We start from the raw sequence: 25,373 nt of genomic DNA, 5'->3' as shown, positions 1-25,373 counted from the left end.
TGGTACTAGTTCATTGAGTTAAGAAAATATTTTGAGAAGAACACTAGGGCTACGAATGATTTTAAAGTGGAGAAATAAAATTTGAAAGAAAACTGGTTTCTGGGACAGTGAGTTACAGCAACTTCCAGCACAAGTGTTCTGTGTTTGGAAAATAAAAAAGGGCCTCAAACGATGCTAAAAAAAGGTAAGATTAGAATTTTTGCTATATATTTGAGTTTAGAACATATTTATAGAAGATCTTGAAGACTGAAAACCAATGGAAGATGGTCAAATAATTTTACTAAGAAACTTGGATAGATTCTGTCGCATTTTAGTAAAATTGAAATTTCTCCTCTTGGGCTTATTAATTTTTTGTGAAATCAACGGAAAATGAAAGATAACTCTTATATCTAACTATCCCAAGTGGTCGTGCAGAAAAATACCATTTGAAGAGAAAATGGGACCTGTTTGAAGTCACTGTTTCTGCTGTGTTGTGAACAACACTTATGAAAAATATTTATTTCGGTAAGAAAATGGTGTCCAATGATTTTATAAAAATTTACATGTGTATAAAGCACCTATATATACTCCCAGTGCCAACAGATTTTTGACACAATTTATTTTCAATTTATTAAAGCATTTTACCTCCGATAAAATCTGAAACAGTGAAGAAAGTATAAGTTTCGAGTAAAAGTGAACCAACCTTATCTCATTTTAACCCCATGCAAGATTATTTCAAACAATGGAGAATATTTGAACACATAAGAAGATAAAATTAGTAGCTAAACCATCTAATCTATGCTTGCAAGAAGGAATAGAAATCATATAATCATGAAATTATTATTCTATCAAAATATAAACATGCATTGAGCTATTCTTGCTATGTGTGTATTAACAATGCACACTCTTGCATATTTTTAATATATAGATTTAGTTAAAAAAAATATATATCTAAGGGAGGATAGAGGTTGAGTATTCCTACCTCAAGAGTTTTTACAAACTATCCTCAAGATTAGTTTTGAAATGGTGACCACCAAGCACCCTCTCCTCTTCCTCTCTTTTTTCTTTTCTTTTCTACTCTTTCTCTCTCTTTTTCTCTTTGCTCAGTCGTGTACATCTGAAGGTGGCTGAAGATGGGGTCCTTATGTAGGCATTGTGGAAGAGAAATGTGTGTTTAAATTGTATTTGTTTATTTTTTTATTTTACTTTATTTTATCTTTAGCAAAATTTCTTATTGGTTTGAATTGCCATCTATAGGCATGCTTGTCCACCTAATGAGGTTGTGTGTGCTGTTGGAGAAGCATGCTCTTGCATAGGCATGCACAACAAAGCCCAAGGAAAGACCTTGGGAAGAGGCAACCGGCCATTCTCTCAATTTCCTTTTGTGTGTGTGTGTGTATATATGATTTTGAGTCACTTTAATATTATAATATTATTTTATGTAACTAAAAGACATGAGTTTAAACTAATTAATCTCTATCGGTTAATTTTTATGTGCACAAATTATTAATGCAAAACTTTATACATAATAATATATATTAAGAATTAGATTTGTACAGTCATAAAAGTGACGACGACAACGACAACGACAACGACGACGACGATGACAACGACGACGACAACAACAATAATAATATAATTAAAAGTTAATTACAGAATTTGGTCACAAAATATTGTTATGAGATTGGATTATAGATGTTGATTACAAAATTTAAATTGCTAAATATAATTACCAAAATGATTTAATATGCAAAACTACAAGTTCTCACACGCGTTCTCAATTGTTGGTATGAACGACGAACTCTGCAATCTGGCCAGCGCTCTGCCCACTAGCTTATAAGCAAAGTGCGATATTGGTATGGTAATCTCGACACTTCCATGTGTCCTCAGAGCCAATTGATGCAAAGCAGATACCCTTTGGTGGTCCTGCGCTTAGGCAACTTCTCTCCTTCATGCCCTTTCCTCCAAGACAATGTATAAATCTTCTTATCTGGGCATCTCTGTGTATCGCCAAGATGTCTGATGAGAGTGCGACGGTCGATGCTTCCCTCGGTGTATGATCTTTCAGACCTCGTCCTTTCAGACTTGGAGTAACGAGTTTTGGAAGTCCTTGACTAGGAGCTGCCTGTCTTGAGGCTTCTACTCCCAGAGTGTGTAGGTGCGGCGTATTTATCATGATCTCCAGAATGATGAGATCACGTCCGATTTTCATGGATTTCTACCCTAGCCATACCTTTACCTCTTACTTGGTGCTTCAAAGCCTCCATGTCTACCGCTATCCTTCTTATCTACTCATCATGTTCCCTCATGTGATCCTCCAGAACTTGGGTATCTGTTCGTTCCCTTGTCTGGGCTTCAGGAGTGGCGAGGGCTCAAACCCCGCTTTTCTCATGTACCCTTGTGAGGGTTCCGTCGTTGAGGGTCTAAGTCCACCATGCGCAGAGCAAGACGCAAATCCTCCCGCCACCTGTTTGTTTCCAGCGTTTGGCCATCGATGGCAGAATGCAGTAGATCTTCATTGTGCGCCATTAAGGCTTACTGAAGGAAAACTTGATCAAAAGGTAAGTTCTCTGAGATTTTTCCACAGATGGCGCCAATTATACGAGCACAAAATAATCTTTACTCGTATAATCCTGTTGATCAAGCTTGTTGTAACAACCTTGATATGTGATTAGCCCATGATTCTTGATTAAGACTGCTAATACGTAATTAAGATGAAAACTTAACGTTAATTGCATGTGTTATATGTTATTTGCATTTATATTTGTTTGTCGTAGAAAGATCTGTCTGTGTTTCTGTTTCTTTTTGCGAATTGAAGGCTTTATCAACCACAAAATGTGAAATTGATTGAGAATACATGTTAATCAACATTTTTAGAATTTTATGGTATGTTGAATTAGAATTCGATTCAGAACGAAATAATTAGAATATATTCAATTAGACTTAAGCTTAATTATCTATCTTTAATAATATTTGATTTAACTAGCCTATATAAGGATAATTGGACTCCACTAGTTCATTTTAGACTTCTTCAGTCCCTCATCTTTGAGCCTACAACCGTTAGAGAGAGAGAGAGAGAGAGAGAGAGGAAAAAGAAATCAAGCTCAACTAGGGAGGTTGCTAGAGAATTTGAAGGAATTGGCTTGAACTTAGTTAGAATTTGAGAAATTAAGATTTGTAGGTAAGAAATCCAACCCTTAAGTTATGTAGTTGACTCATTGAAATTGTGGATTCAAAAGATAATGAAAGATTAATGCATGAATGAACTAATGAAGTAGGAAAGAAGAAGATTAAAGCATGCATGTGCATTTCATAGTATTTTAAAGTTGATTTCAAGTAATTTTTCCATGCATGTCATGCTTTCAACTTAGTTTTGAGACTTCATCTTGTTTTCCATCAATTTACCTTGTTTGAGCATGATTTGAAGGGTTTAAGTTCAAAGAAATTACATATATGTTTGTATCATGAGTATTGAGCTTGAATTTACTATAATTCACTTGCTTTTGGGGCATGATTTTGTGAAATGATTTTGAATTCACAAAGTTTTAAAAGTTTACATATGTTTTCTCAAGTTTTTGGCCCAAAAGGATGTGTTTTGATGCTTTGAAAATGGATTTTTAACTTGTATCACCAATCTAGAAATTTCAGAATTTGCGCTCTCCATTTGAGCGGTGGAGTCTACGCTCAAGTGGATAATGTGAGCTCCCAGTACTTTTGTAGAGTTTGAGGGTTAGCTTGAGCGGCAAAACTTGCGCTCGAGCGACCACTCTTGTTTTCGAACCTCCACTCTAGCGACAGAAGTTGCGCTCGAGCGTAAAATGAGAGCTTCTAGAAGTTTTATAGACTTTTGTAGACCGCTTGAGCATGGGAAGTTGTGCTTGAGTGAAGGCCCTGTTTACCCTGTCTTATGCTCAAGTGACAGTCGAGAGCCCGTCGAGCGAAAAAATCAAGATAAAAATTAAATAAGTTAAGTGTTTTGCGAGCTTGTGTTTCAATGTGTATTCGTTATGTGTTTGTGTAGGTCACGCGCCATAGATCGTTGATTTGCTTGTTTTGACTCTTCTACTATTGGAGCTATCTGTGAGTAATAGTTTTGTAAAGATATGTTGATTATAAGTGTTTTCCGAAGGATAAAATATGAATTGTTTTATGAAATGCTATTTTGTGAATTATTAATGAATGTCCATTTTTTTCTGAAATATACTTTTGGCATCCTTTGTTCACGTGGCCCTCGCCCAAGTGTAACAATACCATGGTCAATGTGCACGTGGCCCTTGCCGGGAGGTAACAATATCGTGGCTTATGTTCATGTGATCCTTGCCTTGGGGTAACAATACCGAGGCCTATGTCCATGGGACCCTCGCTTGGGGGTAACAATACCACAACTATTTGTGCACAAGATATTGACCTTTATGGTCGTCGGTACCGACTATGCATGTGGGTCTTATGACTAATTTGATCTGATAGCCAATGGATGTACCACATATAACTGCTTATGAAATTTGTATAAGTATGTGAATCTGAATCTGTTTTTGATATGAACTTTGATTTCTGATTCTGTATTGGACATCATTCATAACCCTTTACTCGGTTGTTATTCATTGGGCTCCAGCTCGCTGTATTATTTATGTATGTAGGTGATCAGGCTCAGGACCAGGCTTAGTGAGGTTCACCTGGAGATCCTTTGAGTCAGCCAACCGGTGTGTCTCCCGAGGAGGTTCCGAAATGTTTTGTGATCAAGTCTTGTGAGCATAATACAAGTTTAAGTTTTTTTTTTGGGTTAGTTTCTTTGGGTTTATCTGTATTTATGGTGATATAGGACTGACACTTTAATGGTGTCACATATGTTGTAAATATAATTTTTAATTTTTCTGTCCCATGTATGTCTACACAACTCTATAGACGTTGTATGTTTGTATTTGCTTCCGCTAGACCCTGTATTTTGTTTATTCTGTTCAGAGGCCTTGGCTTATCTCAAGATTACTGGCCGGTTACAAAATTAAACCTATAGGGGTGGGTTTGGGTTGTGACACTTACACTCCTCCAAACATTGTCGTAACACCTAAAATCACAAATGTGAGCTAGCCAATGGGTGTGTGCCGGAAACTCCTCCGATGCCAAAGTCAGCAAGTAGACTAAGGAAGCCAAAGCTCTGTGAATTCGAGAGTCGAAATTGCAATACTTGAGATATGGTTTGGTTTGAGCTTTTATAGGTTCTGCATGGCATAATCCTAGTAGGATTCGAACTCTTTTTTGTAGAGTCCTCCTAGGAATTACATTCCTAAAGGATAAACACCCCCCACACTGTAAGCCAAGTAAGATGGTACAACTCTTTACTCAGCTTCCTATCAATCAGCTAAGCCAACTTTGCTCTATCTGTCATTGCCCTAACTGTGCAACATGCAGTACCGTGCCAAGATTGCATGGCGCGCCACCATGCTAACATTGCGCAACTCTTTTCCTAGCTCGGCCACACCTCTATTCTCAGTCTGTTTGACCGCCTTCCGTTGTAGCTAGGTCAAAGTGTTGACCACTATTAGGAAGTAGCTAGGTCCAATGATGTGGGCTTTTGATAGTCCGGTCAAACATCTTTGACTGGCCTGTCCTCTGCTCAGCCCACAACCATGCTATCTCCAAGACATAGCTTGGCCCACTACGCGGCCCAACTCTTGAAGACGGTTTCCAAATAGCTCAGCCCAATTTGACAACATAATCATCAGAGCATGAACTCTAGTTAGCCCACGTATCCAACGGGTGAGAATTTAGATTCTTTGTAATTATCGCCTATCAATTGAAAAAAATTAGATGTAAGAAAATAAATTCTTTTAAGTCCTAGCTATGTTAATCAAAGATCATATCTTGCTTAGATTGGTATGATGAGAATTTTATCCACAAAAGCGAACTAGCTAGTTTTGTTAATCAGATAATCAAAATCTCTATATCTTATTACATATAAGAGGTTAAGAATTTGAGTATTGTCTCATGTAAGATTTTTCTCTCCTCACGCTATGGCCTTCCATGTTTTTTTAAAAACAAAAGTAGAATAATAATATAGAATTAGAATTTTTGTATAATGAGGCGCCTTATGGTTTTTTCATTTATACTTAGAAAACCTATCATTGTCCCTGATGATACAGCGTGTTCCAGGTGGAACGGGTCGGACTGATCCACGCTCCTCAAACTAGTGTCCGAATGACCAAGCCCACCAGAGGTCCTGAACAAGAGTTCAACGAGGAACGGGGAGTCCCCCAGCGAACCCTCCGACGAGCAAGTTAGAAAGAGAAGTGGAGCGTAGAGATAGATTAGAGATAGAAAGCTTAACCTTCTTCTTGTCTTCGACGTCTGCTTATATCCTTTGGTAATCATTTCGTTGTCCCTTCCGACCTGCCATCTTGGCCGAAAGTTTATGCTCTAGCTTGCCTTGTTCATGGTGAGGCCGTTCTGTGTCGACGGGGAGGGATTATTGCAATAAATGCTGTAAGGGGCTTCATTAATGGCTGATGTGTAGTGTAATAACTTTGCAGGATCTTTGCCTGCTTATGTGGCTTGTCCTTCACCTGCCACGTGTCTAAGTGTCAATGGTTCTTAATGCCATGTTGAGTTCCAGCCATGTTGGGCCTCATTAGTTGAATTATGTATTGGGGCCTAAGTGATGGGCTTACCCATGTCAGTAGTCTTCCCATTCCCGAGTGCAGCTTTAGTCCAACGAAGGAAATAAGAAAGAAGACGATGGTTGTGAAAGACTGGCGGGGTGAGGACCGACCGAGAGGTGGGTCGAAGGCGGTGTGGCCGCGGAGGAGGGCCAGGTGAGGGGTCGACCCTGAGGAGGGCCGATTGCGAAGGGTAGCCAAGTGGTGGGACCGACCATGAGGAGGGCCAACCGCGAAGGGTGACCGAGTGGTGGGACCGACCATGAGGAGGATCAACTGCGAAGGGTGGCCGAGTGGTGGTACCGACCATGAGAAGGGCCTACCGCTAAGGGTGACCGAGTGGTGGAACCGACCATGAGGAGGACCGATTGCGAAGGGTGGCCGAGTGGTGGGACCGACCATGAGGAGGGCTGACCGCGAAGGGTGGCCGAGTGGTGGGATCGACCATGAGGAGGGCCGACCGCGAAGGGTGGCCGAGTGGTGGTACCGACCATGAGGAAGGCCGACCGCGAAGGGTGACTGAGTGGTGGAATCGACCATGAGGAGGACCGACCACGAATGGTAGGTGGTGTGGTGTGGGGCTCGAGGGGCGGCAAGTCGTGTGGTGAAGTGAAATGGAAAAGACATGGAAGGGGAAAGGGGGCAGTGGATCGTGGGCGTACACGTGGCGAAATCTCGTGATGGGGAAGGTTAGGCATTGAGAAAGAAATGAAACGATAGGTCAATGTAGGGTGTTGAAAAAACAGTTTTGGTGGATTTTTTAAAATTTTCAAACTGGTAAAATTTAATTGTGACCCTTAGAATATAGGCAAACCTTGAGCTTTTGGTATTATCTGTTTTACGTATCTCTTTGCAAACAACCGAAATATTCCAAGTGTAAACTCCTTCGTGTCGAGTGATACACCGTTGAAACATTTTGTGAACTATCTCGCACCAGCATCTGAAGCTATTCGCAGACACACGAGAGAGATGGCCCAAGAGGAAGCAACAACCGCAAGGGTTGATCCATTAGGCAACGACGATGCGGTAGATTAGGCGGAACAATACCGTACGGAGCGTAGCGAGGGGGAGGGAGCAAGTCAAGCTATGTGGGCTTGCCCTAAGAGAATAATCTCGGTTGCGAGACCTATTAGCCAAGTGGAGCCGGGCCATTGGCACACCAAACCGGACAGATCCGTACTGACAGCAGAGGAGTTGGAGGGAATAAGGAAGAAGTATCAAATTCCCTCGGAGATAGGGCTAAGATTGCCCGTAACCAAGGAAAGGGCATCAGATGTGCGGCCGGGTGAATTTAGCTTGTACGAGGAGGCGTTGCGAGGGGGTTTGAGGCTACCTCTTCCCCAAGTAGTGGTGGATGTGCTAAACAAGCTAGAAGCGGCACCAGGGCAACTGATGTTGAACGCCTGGAAGATAGTAATAGCGTGCGCGAGTACCTGGCCGCAGGCGATCGGAGGGACGACGATGACAGTAGAGGAGTTCTTCTCCTACTACATGGCCTCCGGTCAGCAGGAGACCTGGGTGACGCTGGAAGCAGTGGTAGGGTGGGGTCTGGTGGTGGGTCTTCCATTGTCGGTGAAGGGATGGAGATCGAGATAGTTCTTTGTAATGGCGAATGGTGGGGCTAGGGTGCGTACAACGTGGAAGGTCCCTACCAAATCAGTCGAGCCGAAGTTGGACGGGGCAGCCGAAGACCGAGTGAAGAGGGTGAGGGAATAGAGGGAAGAGAAAGGGGTGAAGTGGGACGAGCTGGTCCTGCCTTCAATGTTGTTTGCCTTGAACTTGGGGCCGCAACCGTTGGGGAAGGACCCAGAAAGGGAGGAGCTAGAGGCGCAGAGGAAGGAAGAGGAGGAGGAGGAGAGGAGACTGTTCGCCCGAGCAAACAAGTATAAGGAGACACAATTGGGACCTGCTCCAAAGCCGATCGTGAGGGAGCGAATCTGACCACGCTCGAAGCCGCTAGGGGAGAAAGATCTGGGCAGCTTTGAGCCACGACCGCCGCCAGTGGATCCTCTGAATGAGAGAAATAAGAAGGAGATGGAGGTGTTGTTAAAGAAGAAGAAGAAGAGAGTGAGGGAGAGTGAGGAGGAGCCCGCCTTGAAGAGGAGGAAGGAGGTGATGGTGGAGAAGGCCCCGGAAGTGGGGTTGGAGGAGGCATCAAAAGAGATGATGAGTGGGGCGATTGGCCCTGAAAAACAAGTTGAAGATAGGGCGGCTGGGTCTGAAGAGAGGGTAGAGCAACAGCCAGAGGGAGGGGTTACCCCCCAAGGAGAGGGAGAGGGGGTCAAATTGAAAACTGCTATCTACCACGCTCCAGCAGATTCTGGGTGACTGGAGGGAGAAGGAGGCCCAGCCAGGACTGCTGCCGACCGGCTCTTGGGCGTGGTGGAGGAGGCGGCAATGCGTTTGATGGCTAGTTTCACTGAGGCCGAACTGCTAAAGGGGTTGTGCTCTGCTTAGATAAAGGCAATTGCCCTAACAGGAGCCCTACTGAGAAAGGCTGCGGCTGCCAAAGGTGAAGTGGGGCCACTGAAGGTAAAGTTGGAGGAGGCGAAGGCTAAACTGGAAAGTTTGAGGAGGAAAATTGAGGGGTGGAGGAGGACCGCACGGAGCGTGTGTGCTAGGGGGTTGGAAGAGGCCCAAAAAGCCAAAAAGATGGAAGTGTTGGCGATGGTGCAGGGCTATTCAGCCGACCGAGCCAATGCTGAGCTGCTCGTAACCAAGTTAGAGCTGGAGACAGAATGCCGTAAGGCAGAATCGCTCGAGTTCCAATTAGGGAGCGAGCAGAAGAAGCTGGAAGAGGCGCAGAAGGCCTGCACCGTCACCAACAAATGGTGGGATGAGGCCATGACTTGCAACGAGGATCTGCGGGCCTAGTCGATCAAGGAAAAAGAATAAGCATATTCGAAGATCGCTGGGTTAGAGAAGGAGTTGGCAGACGAGCGCCAAGGCGACGGTGGAGAAGGCAAGGCTGGAGAGGGCCTTGGAGGAAGAAAGGAGCAAGCTAGCATTTGAGAGGGCGACGTACCCTGACTTGTGCGTTGCAGCGGTAGAACAGTTCAAGGGGTCCGCTGACTTTCAGATGGCTATTGATGTCGCAATCGCCCAGAGCTTGGCAAGAGAGGGGTCTGGGGTGGCTAGCCCATCGGGAGCGACCGCTGGGAGTAGGAGTGAAAAAGAAGTGATTTAGAGCTTCCAATGGTCGGACTTCTACAAACATGAGATGGCAGAGTTCTAGGACAGCGGCTGGAAAACGTTCAAGCAAAAGACTGAAGAGCTGTTCCCAGACTTGAACTTCAACAATGTTAGAGTAGAGGAAGATGATGTGGCCCAGACCCCCTTAGATGAAGGAGTTGACGAAGAAGATCTTGTTTCGAGTGAGGAGGAATGAAGAATGTAAAATTTTTGTACTTCGTTTGTAAATAAATAAATAAAAATTTTGTTGTTTCGTTGTTTGTGGTTGTTTTTCTTTCTCTCTCTTTTTTGTTGGGTGTGTAACTTCTGTGGTAAACTTGTGTATAAGTCTGTGAAGAAATAAAATTCTGAGTTGTGTTTGTCACTCTGTGGCCTTTATTTTTGTAAATTTGAAAAGAATGGGAATGGTTGTGCAAATAAGGCTGGTGTATAAATTGTAGTGAAAATTGAGAAGTAGGGAGCCAAGTTAGCTTGTGAGAAAATTATGATGCAAAGGGCGTTATCAATAAGAACGTTGCAATGTAAAGGTCTTAAAATGTGAAGTTTTAATGCGTATTGTAAGAGTGTTGAGAAATGAAGGACTAGGTTGGGAAAAAAAAGTTAAAAAATGTAAAGAATGTTCAAATGTGTGAAATCATGGACCTGGAATTTGACCAAGTATGGCAACTATGCTACCAACATGAAGTCGTAAGGACGTTTGAGCCGTAATTAACTCAGTCTGGCTGAGCTCTTCGTGCTCAGACTGGCTGAGGCTTTGAGTAACTCAGTCTGGCTGAGCTCTTCGTGCTCAGTTTGGCTGAGGCTTTAAGTAACTCAGTCTGGCTGAGCCCTTCGTGCTTAGTCTGGCTGAGGCTTTAAGTAACTCAGTCTGACTGAGCCCTTCGTGCTCAGTCTGGCTGAGGCTTTAAGTAACTCAGTCTGACTGAGCCCTTCGTGCTCAGTCTGGCTGAGGCTTTAAGTAACTCAGTCTGGCTGAGCCCTTCGTGCTCAGTTTGGCTGAGGCTTTGAGTAACTCAGTCTGGCTAAGCCCTTGGTGCTCAGTCTGGCTGAGGCTTTAAGTAACTCAGTTTGGCTGAGCCCTTCGTGCTTAGTTTGGCTGAGACTTTAAGTAACCCAGTCTGGCTAAGCTCTTCGTGCTCAGTCTGGTTGAGGCTTTAAGTAACTCAGTCTAGCCGAGCCCTTCGTGTTCAGTCTTGCTGAGGGTTTAAGTAACTCAGTCTGGCTGAGCCCTTTGTGCTCAGTCTGGTTGAGGCTTTGAGTAACTCAGTCTGGCTGAGCCGTTGGTGCTCAGTCTGGCTGAGGCTTTAAGTAACTCGGTCTGGCTATGCTCTTCGTGCTCAGTCTAGCTGAGGCTGCAATCAGGGCGTTATTGGAAAACCACACAGATAACTGAGATATAAGATTGTTGTCATGTAAAGTGTAGCCCATTTGATCATGAATTTACAGCATATGAGAAGAGAATAAGAACATTCGAGTGCGTAGATTGTCAAAAGAAAAAATATAGCAACTGATTAATACAAAATAGGGCTTCATTGAAAATAACACTTCAAGTGCTTGGCGTTCCACGGATGGGGGGAGATCTCGACCTTCCATGTTCTGAAGTCGGTAAGTGCCCGGACGAGGTCTGGCCTTAACGACGTAAGGTCCCTCCCACTTGGCTGCCAACTTGCCCTCAGCCGAATTTTTGGTGGCAAGAGTTGTTTCGCGCAAAACAAGGTCTTCTACGGCGAACTCCCTTGGTCGGACTTTGCAGTTGTAGTGAGTTCTCATTTTCTGTTGATATGAGGCCTGTTTGACAACAGTGGTCTCTCGGAGCTCTTCAATTAGGTCTAGGTCGGCTCGATGCAGTTCTTCAGTGAGTTCTGGATTTGGGTGCAGAATCCTCGGGGTAGGCAGACTGATTTCCACTGGGATGACCGCCTCAGCGCCGTATGTTAAGCGAAAGAGGGTCTCCCTAGTAGGGGTTCGGGCTGTAGTGCGGTACGCCTAGAGTACATTTGGTAATTCCTCCGTCCAGAGTCCCTTAGCAGCTTCGAGCTTAGTTTTAATGATCTTCAGAAGAGAACAGTTGGTAACCTCAACTTGGCCATTGGCTTGGGGATGACCTGGGGAAGAGAAACATGGTTGGGATTTGAAGTTCTGCACAGAATTTCCAGAATTTGGCATTGTCAAATTGTTTTCCGTTGTCGGAGACGATCGCTTGAGGGATGCCAAATCGGCACACGATCGATTACCAGATGAATCTGGTTGTGTTTCGCTCGGTAATTGTAACAAGGGGTTCCGCCTCCACCCATTTAGTGAAGTAATCAATGGTGACAATTGCGAATTTGGTTTGGCCTCGACCGGTGGGTTAATGGGCCAACTAGGTCGTTCCCCCATTTGCAAATGGGTAAGGGCTGCAGAGTGTGATCAACTCTGTAGGAGGAGCATGAGGGATGTTGGCGAAGCGTTGGCACTTATCACATTTAAGCACGAATTCAGCGGCATCTTGGTTGAGAGTGGGCCAGAAGTAACCGGTGCGGAGTATTTTGTGGGCTAGTGACCTGGCACCCGAATGCTTACCACATACACCCTCATGGACTTCTCTCATCACGTAGGTCGCTTGAGCAGGATTGAGGCATCTCAGGTATGGGCGTGAAAAACCACGTTTGTACAAAAGACCACTGATAAGAATGTAGTTGGACGACCGAGCCCTGACTTTGGCTGCCTGCTGTTTGTCGTCTGGTAGTTCCCCCGTTGTCAGAAATAAAAAGATGTCGGCCGCCCATGGAATGGGTTCATTTTGGAGGAAGTGGACTTGCTGCTGGTTTGGGGAAATGACGGGGTGGGCCAGGTTCTCAAGGCGGACATCGTGGCTGAGGGCTGATTGGTCGGCAGAAGCTAATTGAGCCATCTCATCTGCCTTGGAGTTTTCTTCCCGCGGGATGTGCTTAATGTGGAAAGTGTTGAAGAGACGAGCAAGGGGGAGAGCAATATCCCTGTAAGCCCACATTGTGCCTTCCTTGGCATCGAATTGCCCCGTGATTTGTCCGACAATGAGCTGGGAATCGCTGAACACTTGGTGTGGGGATGTGGTTTGAAAATACTCTTTTGATCCTGGGGGATGCTATTGATCCTCTTCTGGTCACCTGAAAAGGAATAAACACTCCGGTCGGGGGTGCCGGAATTAGCAATCCGACGGGCAAGTCAGTCTCTACACTCAAGATTATTTATGTTCTAAGTTAAACTCCATAGTTCTCACGTACCTTTCTTTAACTGTTGTTCCTCTATTTATACTTGTTTACAGGGCCTCAGGGCCTGGTCCACTTTCCACTCTCAAACCGCTTATTCAGCCTGTTAATTGTAATTGGCTTCCTAACCGTGCAGATTAGAGCTGAACAAATGTCCATCCTTCGAAGCGTACGCTTTTGACTCTGCCCTTTATTCGGCTCCCACAATTACCCCCCAAACTCCCCATTGACGGCAGTTAATTGGTGTGTTTGGTTTCGAATTCGAAAAGTCAAGTGAAACATAAATTAGGTAGCTTCACCTATCCCAATGTGTATGTCAGAACACAGGCCTTTTGGTAATCATTATACGTTCCCGCCTCATTCGTGCATCTTTTGCATTTATTACGATTTGAAACTCTAATCTCTTCGAATGCACACTTTTTGAATATTAGGGCCTCCTGGATTGCCAGTTGAAATTCCTCCTCTATCTCGCGTCTTCTGCAACTTCTTCCCGCCTCTCTGTGTCTCCTTTACCTCTCGTAAGTTTTCTTCTCCTCTTTGTAATCCTATTTTCCGTGTTCATTTTTTATTTAGAATACCCGAATCCTTACTAGAATGGCTAAGCATTTGAAAGACCACCTTTCCAAGGGTTGTATCTCTGGGTTTCGGAAACATTTCTCTATCCCTGATGATGTCCATATATCTCTAGTGATGGACAATACCCTTGATATGGAGAGAGGGGACCAAAATACCATCATCTTTCCTCTCCAATCCATTGCGGAGGGCGGGGTTCGCTTTCCCTTGCACCCATTTCTTAGGGTCGTCCTTCGCCATTGGGGTCTGATTCCTTCTCAACCCAATGTGAATTTCTTTCGAATCATAATAGGAATCGTAGAACTGAATCGGCGCCTTAGGATCAACCTTGGCATTCCGGCAATTCGGCACTGCTACGCTCTGGCCAAATCCTCCGGTCGGCTTGAGCGCTACTTTCTCAGGGCCAAGGACACCGACCATCACTTGGTAACCATGCTTGCCAGTTATGGCAAACGAGTTGACGATGTCATGGTCAATGTCCGCGGTAACTGGGAATTCGGCGAGAACGAAGATCTCCTAGACCCCGTTCCTAGAAAGAGGGGTGAACCAGGTGGCCAAGTAACTCCTTATGTTTATTGATCTTTCTTTTACTCGGCTTTCTCTTCAAGTCTAATCCTTCGTTTTTGCAGGCAATAAGTTGAAGAAGATTCAGACTTCGGCTGACAAAGCAGTCCTTGCGGAGATTAAGACTGCACACAAGTATTTTGGCCGTCCAAACGTACAAAAGCAAGGGAGAGCCGCCAATATACTTCTGCGGTACGAGCCTACTTATACCACATTTTTAGCTGCAGACGACATCCCGATCCCATCCGGCGAACACCACCTTACGGCTCTTATCTTCGCCAGCTTCAAGTCCCTCAGACAAATTGGTTTCGAAGCTTATGATTCAGAGCAAGGCGCAGAGACGGTGGTCGAGGTAGTTGCCGGACAAACGAGAGAGTTTGCTGCGGAGGCTGAAGAGGTTGACGAGGCTCTAAACTTGGCGTTTGAGACAGCCGGTCTTAACCAGCTTGACTCACCATCCACTTTGGGTCGGGCGGAGTTTTCCTTCGGAGATATTTTTACAGATTTGGGAGATCTACCTGGCGATTTTTCTAAAGGCATGGCTGCGGAAAATCTAATGCAGATGGCACGAAAGAGAAATGCTGAACGCATGGCCGTGGGACGGAAAGTTGAGGCCAGCCATTCTGGGCCTGCCCCAATTGAATCTTCATAACCTGCTATAGTGAAAGAGACGACTGAAGTTGTTTCGGCCGAGTCGAATAAGGTGGCCGAACAGCAGATCCTAAAAGAAAGGCCGATTCAAGAAGAGCGGGGCGAAAAACGGACCGTCGATGGCGAGGCCGACTCAGAGGAGAGCCCTGCTGACAAACAGCCTCGTCTAGAAGAATCGGATGTGGTTGTTCCTTTCGTTATTCAATCGAAGATCAAAAACACGCCGATCTCCTCTGACGCGTCTGCCTTGAAGGATCCAGCTGTAGTGTTGAGCTTGGCCGCCTCAACTTCGTTGCCGGCTGACAAGGCCACCATTCGAGCAGAGTCAGATTTGGTAGCTATAGCGTTAGCTGCCCAATCGGCCCTTTTGGTATGCGACTTGATCTTTTTTACTCCTTGTTTGGTTTGGTTTGCATACGATAGTTCTTGGTATGTGATGATCCTGACTCCTTGCTTTGCAAACGGTTGGAAGGATAGCCGAACTAGGCCGCCGCCAGCATGAAGCCATTGAAAGAATTGGCCGCCTGAAGTTGGAAGCTGAAGGTGAGAGGAGCAGGGCCGAGTTCGAGGTGATGAGAGCCGCGATGGAAAGTGCTCGAGCCGAAGCTGAGAAACAGAGGGCTCAGATTGCTAACCGGCTTAGATTCGATGCCGAAGAGAGAGCGAACGCGAGCGAGGAATCGCTCAAGTTAGCCAAGGAGGCGCTTGCTAAGGTGGAGGCCAAGTTGGAAGAGTTGAGGAAGGCCATGGAAAAAGCCGACTCTGACGCTTCTACGGCACTCAAGGCTAGAAAGAGCGCCGCCCTTAAGGACTACGTAGAAGAAGTCCCCAAATTCGAGAATTGGGGATTCAAACATGGGTGGCTCAAGGCCCTTGCTGCTATTGGAGTTACATTGGCCATGCCAATTCCATACGAGCAAGTGGACGTTGAGCCACTTGAGTCTGATCCTGAGGATTGATTTAGGAGACACTAGTTTTATTAAATATTTTCAATTTCAATGTATGTTTTTGTCTAGTAGATTTTCATCATTTTTGGATTTTCATATGTAAAATGTTCGCTGCTAGCGCCCAATTTATGAATGAAAATTTAATATTGTACTCAAGTTACTGCTTGTATTGTTTGTTGTATGAGTACGTAATTAGGAGAATCAGCAATTAGAACAAAATGTCATGATTACGTGAGACGGCAAACATAGAAGCCGATTAAATTTATGGGTCTGATTTAATCAACAAAATGAATTCATGAGGTGCCGAATAACACGAACTTATGAATTTTGTAGTGATGAATCGATTCGTGGAACGACTGGGGCACTCAAGCTGACTAGATTGATGAATCTGCCCTTGCACCAGCTGGTTCACGAACATTAAACGCCGAACAACATGAACTTATGAATTTTGTACTGATGAATCGATTCGTGGAATGGCTGGGGCACTCAAGCCGAATAGATTGATGAATCTGCCCTTGCCCCACCTGGTTTACGAACTTTAAACGCCGAATAGCACGTTATGAATCTCGTAGTGATAAATCGATTTGTGGAACGGCTAGGGCACTAAAGCCGACTAGATTGATGAATCTGCCCTTGCCCTAGCTGGTTCAAGAACATTAAACGCCGAACAACATGAACTTATGAATTTTGTACTGATGAATCGATTCGTGGAACGGCTGGGGCACTCAAGCCGAATAGATTGATGAATCTGCCCTTGCCCCAGCTGGTTCACGAACTTTAAACGCCGAATAACACGTTATGAATCTCATAGTGATGAATCGATTCGTGGAACGGCTGGGGCACTCAAGCCGACTAGATTGATGAATCTGCCCTTGCCCCAGCTGGTTCAAGAACACTAAACGCCAAACAACATGAACTTATGAATTTTGTACTGATGAATCGATTCGTGGAGCGGCTAGCGCACTCAAGCCGAATAGATTAATGAATCTGCCCTTGCCCCAGCTGGTTCACGAACTTTAAATGCCGAATAACACGTTATGAATCTTGTCGTGATGAATCGATTCGTGGAACGGCTGGGGCACTCAAGTCGAATAGATTTATGAATCTGCCCTTGCCCCAGCTGGTTCACGAACATTAAATGTCGAATGACAGCGGCTGACAGGGTGATCGGGGCATATGACCCAGTCGACACCGGGCTGTTGACATTTCAATATTAATGAGATTGCCTCGGAGGTGCTGCCCACGTAGGGAATAAATGGGCGTGTACTTTGTGAACGAGGGTCCTATTTATATGCTCAGTCAGTAACTCAGTCCAGCCCTTTGAGGAAGATTAAACAAGTGCAAATGTCACAAAGACTTTTCTTCAACAGTAGAGGCAAAACGAAGACACTAGCTGAGCTGGGAGGAGCCATGAATCGAGGTGGTGATCCGTCACACACAGGAAGTAGGACTTTGAGGGATCGGGAGAGACACCAATCTCCTCGTTGTCGAAGTAGGTAGCCCAGGAGGGATAAGCAGCCTTAAGGCAAAGCTCCTCAACCAGTTCCGGAAGGAAATCTGACGCGACTCCGTGCCCATTGAGTTTTGCAGTCTTCGTGGGGAATAGACCAATGACAGAGGCAGACTCGATCGTTCGAGATCCAAACGTGGCAGTCGAGTTCGCCCGACAGATTTTTCCACCCGAAGTCCAGCAGTCGATGGCAGGTCGGCAAGACTTTGATGTGTTTCGCAAAGGCGTTCACAGGGCGGTGATGGGGCTATACATAGCTTATGAAATCGGCATGCGTCTCCGCGCCGCTCGGCGCGATATAGAGCAAAGATAAGAACGCATTCGGAAGTTAGAAGCTCGTATGGAGAAGGTCGAGCATGAGCTAAGGAAAATCAAGTTTGCCGAGTCTCAATCAGCCAGCCAACCCAACCTAGTTGTGGAAGAGAGGGTGACTCAAAGGCTGATAAGTGATGCTATTGCCGATCGAAACACAGCTAGTATGTTCGCGATTGGGACTGCGAGGGCCGCGGCCTATGAAAAAGGTTTTCATGACGGCCGAAAGATTGGAATTCAGAAGACCAAGGAGAAACTCGCCGAAGAGGTTTGTCGATGTCAAAATCGTGGTTTTAAGCACAGTTGGATCAAGGCATCTGAAACCGTGGGTATTCTCTGAGCGTCGGGCATTGATTCAGCATCGCCACTCTACCGACGAAAGCATTTTCAGTTTTCTGCCTTTGAGGTTGAGCAGAGTGAGGATGAGGGCGACGTCGTATAAAAATACTCATTGTAATCCTTAAACAAAAATCGCGTTCAAAATCATGTAATCATTGCCTGATTGAATAAAATGTTTGTATGTGTTTGCACGTGTTTTATTGTAACTTTCATGACTTTTATTCGGCACACACGTGTTTTATTGTACAAACATCATTTCGAACGTTTATATGTTTCGAAGTATAAACGGGTTTAGCCAGATCGAAATGAGAGCATTCTACATTAAGCATTTAATGGGCATCATTATGTTACGCACGGATCGAAAATCCACGAAGGGCGCTCCGAATCCGGTGGCTTATTTGGCCGGTGGGGCTCCGATTCCGGAGACTTGTTCGGCCCAAGGACGTCGTGCACCAATGGGGCCCCGAATCCGGAGACTTATTTGGCCAATCGTGATATCCACGAAGGCCGCTCCGAATCCGGAGGCTTAATCAGCCCAAAGATGTCATGCGCCGATGGGGCTCCGAATCCGGAGGCTTTTTTGGCCAATAGTGACATCCACAAAGGGCGCTCTGAATCTGGAGGCTTTTTTGGCTAATCGTGATATCCATGAAGGGCGCTCTGAATCTAGAGGCTTAATCGGCCCAAAGACGTTATGCGCCGATGGGGCTCCGAATCGGGAGGCTTTTCGGCCCAAGGGCGTCGTATGCCGATGAGGCTTTGAATCCAGAGACTTATTTGGCCGAAGGGCGCTCCGAATCCGGAGGCTTCTTTGGCGAATCATGAGATCCATGAAGGGTGCTCCAAATCTGGAGGCTTTTTTTGGCCAAGCGTGATATCCACGAAGGGCGCTCCGAATACGGAGGCTTTTCGGCCCAAGGATGTCGTGCGCCGATGGGGCTCCGAATCCGGAGACTTATTTGGCCAATCGTGATATCCACGAAGGGCGCTCCGAATCCGGAGACTTCTTTGGCCAATCGTGATATCCACGAAGGGCGCTTTAAATCCGGAGGCTTTTTTCGGCCAATCGTGATATCCACGAAGGGCGCTCCGAATCTGGAGGCTTTTCGGCCCAAGGACGTCGTGCACCGATGGGGCTCCGAATCTGGAGACTTATTTGGCCAATCGTGATATCCACGAAGGGCGCTCCGAATCCGGAGGCTTTTTTGGCCAATCATGATATCCACGAAGGGCGCTCCGAATCTGGAGGCTTTTTTCGGCCAATCGTGATATCCACAAAGGGCGCTCCGAATCCAGAGGCTTTTCGGCCCAAGGACGTCGTGCACCGATGGGGCTCCGAATCCGGATGTTTTTTTGGCCAATTGTGATATCCACGAAGCGCTCCGAATCCGGAGGCTTTTATTGGAACACCCTTGAACTCGATTTTGAAGTGAGTAAGTAGCGATCTTTGTATTACAGAAAATGAGATGTACATGGCGAACCGTTCAGAACAAGTGTCATGCCCCACAAGTCGGGTCAATGATAAAATTTGTGTAAATGTGTGGAATTCCAAGGCTGTAGCAGACTCCTCCCTGACATATCTCTGAGCCGATATGCCCCTACTCCTACGATCGAATCAATCTAATAGGGGCCGTCCCAGTTAGGACCCAATTTTCTATCAGCCGGTTTCTTGTCAGCTGGAAGTACCTTCTTCAGGACTAACTCTCCTGGTGTGTACTGGCGCAGCTGAACACGTTGATTATATGACTTGGCGAGCTGCTGCTGGTACCGTGCCATTGACGCAAGTGCACGGTCTCTTTGTTCTTCGATTAGAATCAAATCCAGTGCCAGCATCATGTCGTTTCGGCCCATATCAAAAACTTGAGATTTCAGGGTTGGGTGGCCGATCTCTAAGGGTATGATCGCCTGGGTTCCAAAGCACAGAGCGAACGACGTTTCTCCAGTAGATCGCCTCGGCGTAGTTCGATGAGCCCACAATATACATGGCAATTCTTCGACCCATTTGCCTTTAGCTTTCTCCAGCCTCTTCTTGATGCTGTCCAAGATAGATTTATTAGACGCTTCGGCTTGACCATTGCTTTGTGGGTAAGCCGGCGTGGAAAAGTAAGGCCTGATACCATATTTGCTGCACAGCCCTCGGTAGACACCACAATCAAACTGGGTGCCGTTATCTGAGATATGGGCTCTTGGAATGCCGAATCGCGTTATGATATTTCTCCACACAAAGCGCTTGACATCAGAATCTCGAATATGCGTTAATGCCTCCGCTTCGACCGATTTTGTGAAGTAGTCTGTGGCAACGATCAAGTATCGCTTGTTCCCTGGGGCCCTCGGCAACGGTCCTACGATATCAAGCCCCCACTGGGCAAACGGCCAGGGGCTGGTGATAGAGCTCAACTCTTCAGCAGGAAGATGGGTTAACAGGGAGAATTTCTGCCACTGTTCACATTTTTTCACATAGCATTCGGCATCAGATCTCATTGTCGGCCAATAATACTTCTGTGTTATAGCTTTATGGGCCAAAGAGCGCCCGCCAGAATGGGCACCACAACTGCCCTCATGTATTTCAGCAAGAAGCTCTTCGTCTTTATCAGGGTGCACACATTCCAAATATGGACTAGAGAGGGATTTTTTATAAAGCCTTTCTTGCGGATCCAAGTAGTATCGCAGGGCTTTGTTTCGCAGCTTGTGCGTTTCTTTCTTGTCCTCTAGGAGCTGTTCAGAAGACATAAATACAGCAATGGGATCCATCCAAATCGGTCCAGATTCTATAACATTGACCTGAACTTCCTCCGAAGGGCCGATGCTCGGTTCCGGGATGAAACCTACTTCGATGGTCCGTTTAATCTCTGAATTAATGGCGGAGGCTAGGAAAGCAAGGGCATCTGCATGTGTGTTTTGATCATGCGTTATTTGGTTCAATTCATGATGCTCAAATTTTGCCAGCAATGTGTTGGCTGTTTTCATGTAAGCCGCCATACGGTCATTTCTTGCCGCGTACTCCTCCTTGAGCTGATTGATCACCAGTTTTGAATCGCAAAATACAAGCAAAAGGCCGAGCACCAAGAAGATGTGCATTCTGTAAACTGGCTAGAAGGGTTTCGTATTCGGCCTCATTATTTGATGCTTCGAAACCGAGCTTGACGGCCTGCTCAATTATTGCGCCGTTGGGGGCCATGATTACAACTCCGGCTCTGCTGCCCCGCTGATTGGATGATCCATCACAGTATAACTACCAAATGTCCCCAACATAAATTCTCCAATTCGACTTCGGTCGAATCTCATCGGACTTGAAATCGACAAGACCCCGAGTGAATTCCGCAACGAAGTCGGCAAACACCTGTCCCTTGATTGAGGTTCTAGGTAGAAACTGAATGTCGTATTGGCCAAGTTCAAGTGCCCACTTTGAAACACGTCCTAATGCTTATGCACTTCGTAGTACTGATCGAAGAGGATAATTTGTTAGCACCCTAATGCTATGTCCCTGGAAGTAATGCATCCGTTTTCTTGCCGCCATGACTAGGGCTAGGATGAGTTTTTCCAGCGAAAGGTAGCGTGTTTCGGCGTCCACCATTGCCTTGCTCACATAATACACTGGCCACTACTTCCCCAGCTCTTTCTTTATTAGTATGGCGCTGACGGCTAGGTCTGAAACTGTTAGATACAAAATGAGTAGGTCACCAGCAGCAGGTGTTGTCAAGAGTGGTTCTGAGCGGAGGTAGGTCTTGAGGCCGTTGAAAGCGGCTTCGCATTCGGCGGTCCATTCAAAAGCCTTGCCCTGCCGTAGTGTATGAAAGAATTGTTGACAGCGATCTGTGGACCGACTGATGAACCTGTTGAGTGTGGCGGCCATTCCCATTAACTTCTAAACTTCCTTAACCGATCGAGGGGAGCTGAGTTCTAGGATTGCTATGATTTGCCTTGGGTTGGCTTCAATTCCTCGGTGGTTGACAATGTACCCCAAGAATTTGCCAAAGCCGATCCCAAACGCACATTTGGAAGCATTCAGCTTCATTTTGTACTTGCGTAAGATGCCGAACGTCTCTTCTAGATCGGCTAGATGGGTTTGCTCTTCTCTGGACTTGACCACCATGTCATCAATGTACACTTCCATAGTGCGGCCGAGTTGCTCCTTGAACATAGCCGTGACCAGTCTCTGGTAAGTTCCCCCTGCATTCTTGAGCCCAAAAGGCATAACCTTATAGTAGTATGTTCCTCTTGGGGTGAGGAATGCAGTTTTTTCTTGGTTCTCAATATGCATGACGATCTGATAGTAGCCTCTATAAGCATCAAGGAAGCTCATACGCTAATGGCGTGCCGTCACATCTACAAGTTGGTCAATTATGGGTAGAGGGAAAACAATCCTTGGGACAGGCTTCGTTCAGGTCCGTAAAATCGACGCACACTCGCCAAGTCCCATTTTTCTTCTTCACCACCACTGTATTAGAGAGCCATGTAGGGTAGGTCACTTCCCTGATTGCCCCGGCTTTAAGCAGCTTGTTAACCTCTTCAACGACGGCGACAGTGTGCTCTGCGGATGACCGTTGGCTTTGCTGAATGATCGGCTTGCACTTAGGGACAACATTCAAATGGTGCTGTGAAATGGACGAATCTATACCTGGCATCTCATATGGAGTCCACGTAAATATATCGATATTGCTGAGCAGGAAAGAGATTAGCTGCTGTCTGTCGACCTGATTCAGGGATGCGTCGACCATGAAGAATTTGTCTGGGCTGCCATCGATTTCAACTCGGTCTAAGTCTTCCGTGGCCTTTTCATTTGGGAGCTGCCCAAAATCATCGAGGCTCCCTCGATCTGGCACCTCAATAGAATTCACCTGTAGCTCCTTTGGTGTTTTTTCAGTAAGGAGATAACATGCTTGTGTCGATTTCTGGGAGCCATAGATTTGCTCAATGTCGCGCTTCATCAGGAAGCGTAACAGTTGATGATGTGTACTCGGTACAGCTTGCATAGTGTGCAACCAAGTTCGCCCCATAATGAGATCGTACGACAATGGCAGCTTGACCACCAAGAATTCCATGTCTATTGTTCTGGAGCCGGCTCAGACTGGTAGTGTGATTTTCCCCAACGGGTATTCTGGATTGGCGTTAAAGCCGAATAATGGATAAGGAGCCGGAGAGAGATCTGATTCTGAGATGCCGAGTTTGGTGAATGTCTTGTAATACATAACCTCTGATGTGCTCCCCGAATCAATGAGTATGCGCTCAACGGTGAATTGGTTTATGCGTAACTCAATTACCAAGGGATCGATGTGAGGGAGCGTCACTCTAGCCAAATCTGAATCATCAAAAGAAATGCTTGCAGCTTTATGGGGCCGTTTAGCCGGAGTGAGTTGACTTTGAAGGACGGGCTTCGACTAAATCGTATGCACCGCCGATGACATTGGTAGGCTGTATATCATGTGAATCATGCCGAGCGGAGGTGAATCTTGACTTAAGGCCATTGCTTTGGTTGGGTTGCTTTTTCAGACGTACTGTTGTAGGCGGCCATCTTGTACGAATTCCTCCAGGTGATCCTTCAGTGCATAACGACTCTCAATATCATGGCCATGGTCCTTGTGATACTCACACCGTCTGTCCCGTCTTCTCATGTCAGGAGGTCTTAACATTTTTGATGGCCACTTGAAAAACGGAAGGTGTTGGGTTTTTGACATAACCACATTGGAAATTTCAGATCGTCCCTTCTTCTTGGGTTCCAGCCATAATGAGTCGGAGTCGCTATCAGTGTCTTGTTGTCGGGCTCGAGATCGTCGACCACCTGCCCTCACCGCTCGTTCCGAATCTTGGCGTATAGCTTGTTTGGACTTTGCCACTTCCAAGGCCAAATCCTGACGGAGACGTTCGTTCTTTGCAATCTTGTTCTCCAACCTTTGTTCATTTTGCTTTGCTTGTTCCATGATCGCCTGCATTGCCTCATGCTCTGGGGTCGAGGGTGAGGCGAAGTTCAAAGCACGTGTTGCAGGGATAGTCTTCGGTCCAAGCATGTTTGTTGGAGTGAGGTCGTCTCTCTGCGTGTTTTTATTAGTGACTATCGGAGGGTCTTCCGTTACGCCCGCCATGGATGTGTTTGAGTGTTCCTACAGACGGCACCAATTATGGGGATATGGTTTGGAAATACTCTTCTAATCTTGGGAGACACTATTGATCCTCTTCTGGTCACCTGAAAAGGAGGCAAGTCAGTCTCTACACTCAAGATTACTTATGTTCTAAGTTAAGATCCATAGTTCTCACGTACCGTTCTTTGACTGTTGTTTCTCTATTTATACTCGTTTACAAGGCCTCAGGGCCTGGTCCACTTTTTGCTCTCAAACCGCTTGTTTATTCGGCCTGTTAATTGTAATCGGCCTTCTAACCGTGCAGATTAGAGCCGAACAAATGTCCATCCTTCGAAGCGTACGCTTCTGACTCTGCCCTTTATTCGGCTCCCACACTTGGATATGGCTAACACCTGCTATTAATGCCTCATATTCGGCCTCATTATTGCTTGCATCGAACAAGAAACGGAGAGCACATTGGAAGTAACCACCCTCGGGGGCGGTGAGGATAAGACCAGCCCCACTGCCTTCTTTGCGGGATGATCCGTCGATGTTGAGGGTCTAAGAGTGGAGGTCGTCGGCCTCAATCTGGGGGGCGCGAAGGTGGTGGGGCCATGGCCGGAGTGGGATTAGTGAATTCTAGGATAAAATTGGTGATAGCCTGCCCTTTGATCACCGTTCGAGGTTTGTAAGAGATGTGAAACTGGCTGAGCTCGACTGACCATTGCATAAGTCGGCCGAACAACTCTGGTTGTTGCATTATTTTCTTCAACAGTTGGTTAGTGAGGACGACAATGGGGTGGGCTTGGAAGTAAGGTTGGAGTCGCCTTGAGGCTATGACCAAGGCTAAGGCCATTTTTTCAAGCAAGGGGTAGTTTTGTTCTGCTCCCCTGAGAGCCCAACTGATGTAGTAGACCGGCCATTGGATAGAGCTGTCTTCCCTGATGAGTGCTGCACTGACTACGGTGTTTGATACGGTTAAGTAGAGAAAAAGGGGTTCACCCGTGATTGCCTGAGAAAGTAGAGGGGGTTGGCCGTGCACTGCTTCAACTGCTAAAAAGCCTTTTCGAATTCTGCTGTCCATTCAAAAGTTTGCCAAAGAACTTTAAAGAAGGGTAGGCACTTGTTTGTGGCAAGGGAAATGAAGCAGTTGAGGGCGGCGACTCTGCCAGTAAGCCTCTAAACCTCTTTAACCATTCTGGGTGACTGCATTTCTATCAAGGCCTTGATCTTTTCGGGGTTACCTTCGATGCCTCACTGACTGACCATAAAACCCAAGAATTTCCCAGATCCTACGCCGAAGGCGCATTTTTCTGGATTGAGTTTCATTTGATACTTTCGTAGGGTGTCGAAGGTCTCTCGCAGATCGC

Source organism: Camellia sinensis, chromosome 14, assembly GCF_055761805.1.
Source record: "Camellia sinensis isolate YWXY chromosome 14, ASM5576180v1, whole genome shotgun sequence".
Classification (NCBI taxonomy): domain Eukaryota; kingdom Viridiplantae; phylum Streptophyta; class Magnoliopsida; order Ericales; family Theaceae; genus Camellia; species Camellia sinensis.
The sequence above is the reverse complement of the archived record's forward strand: the minus strand, read 5'-3'. Positions refer to the sequence as shown.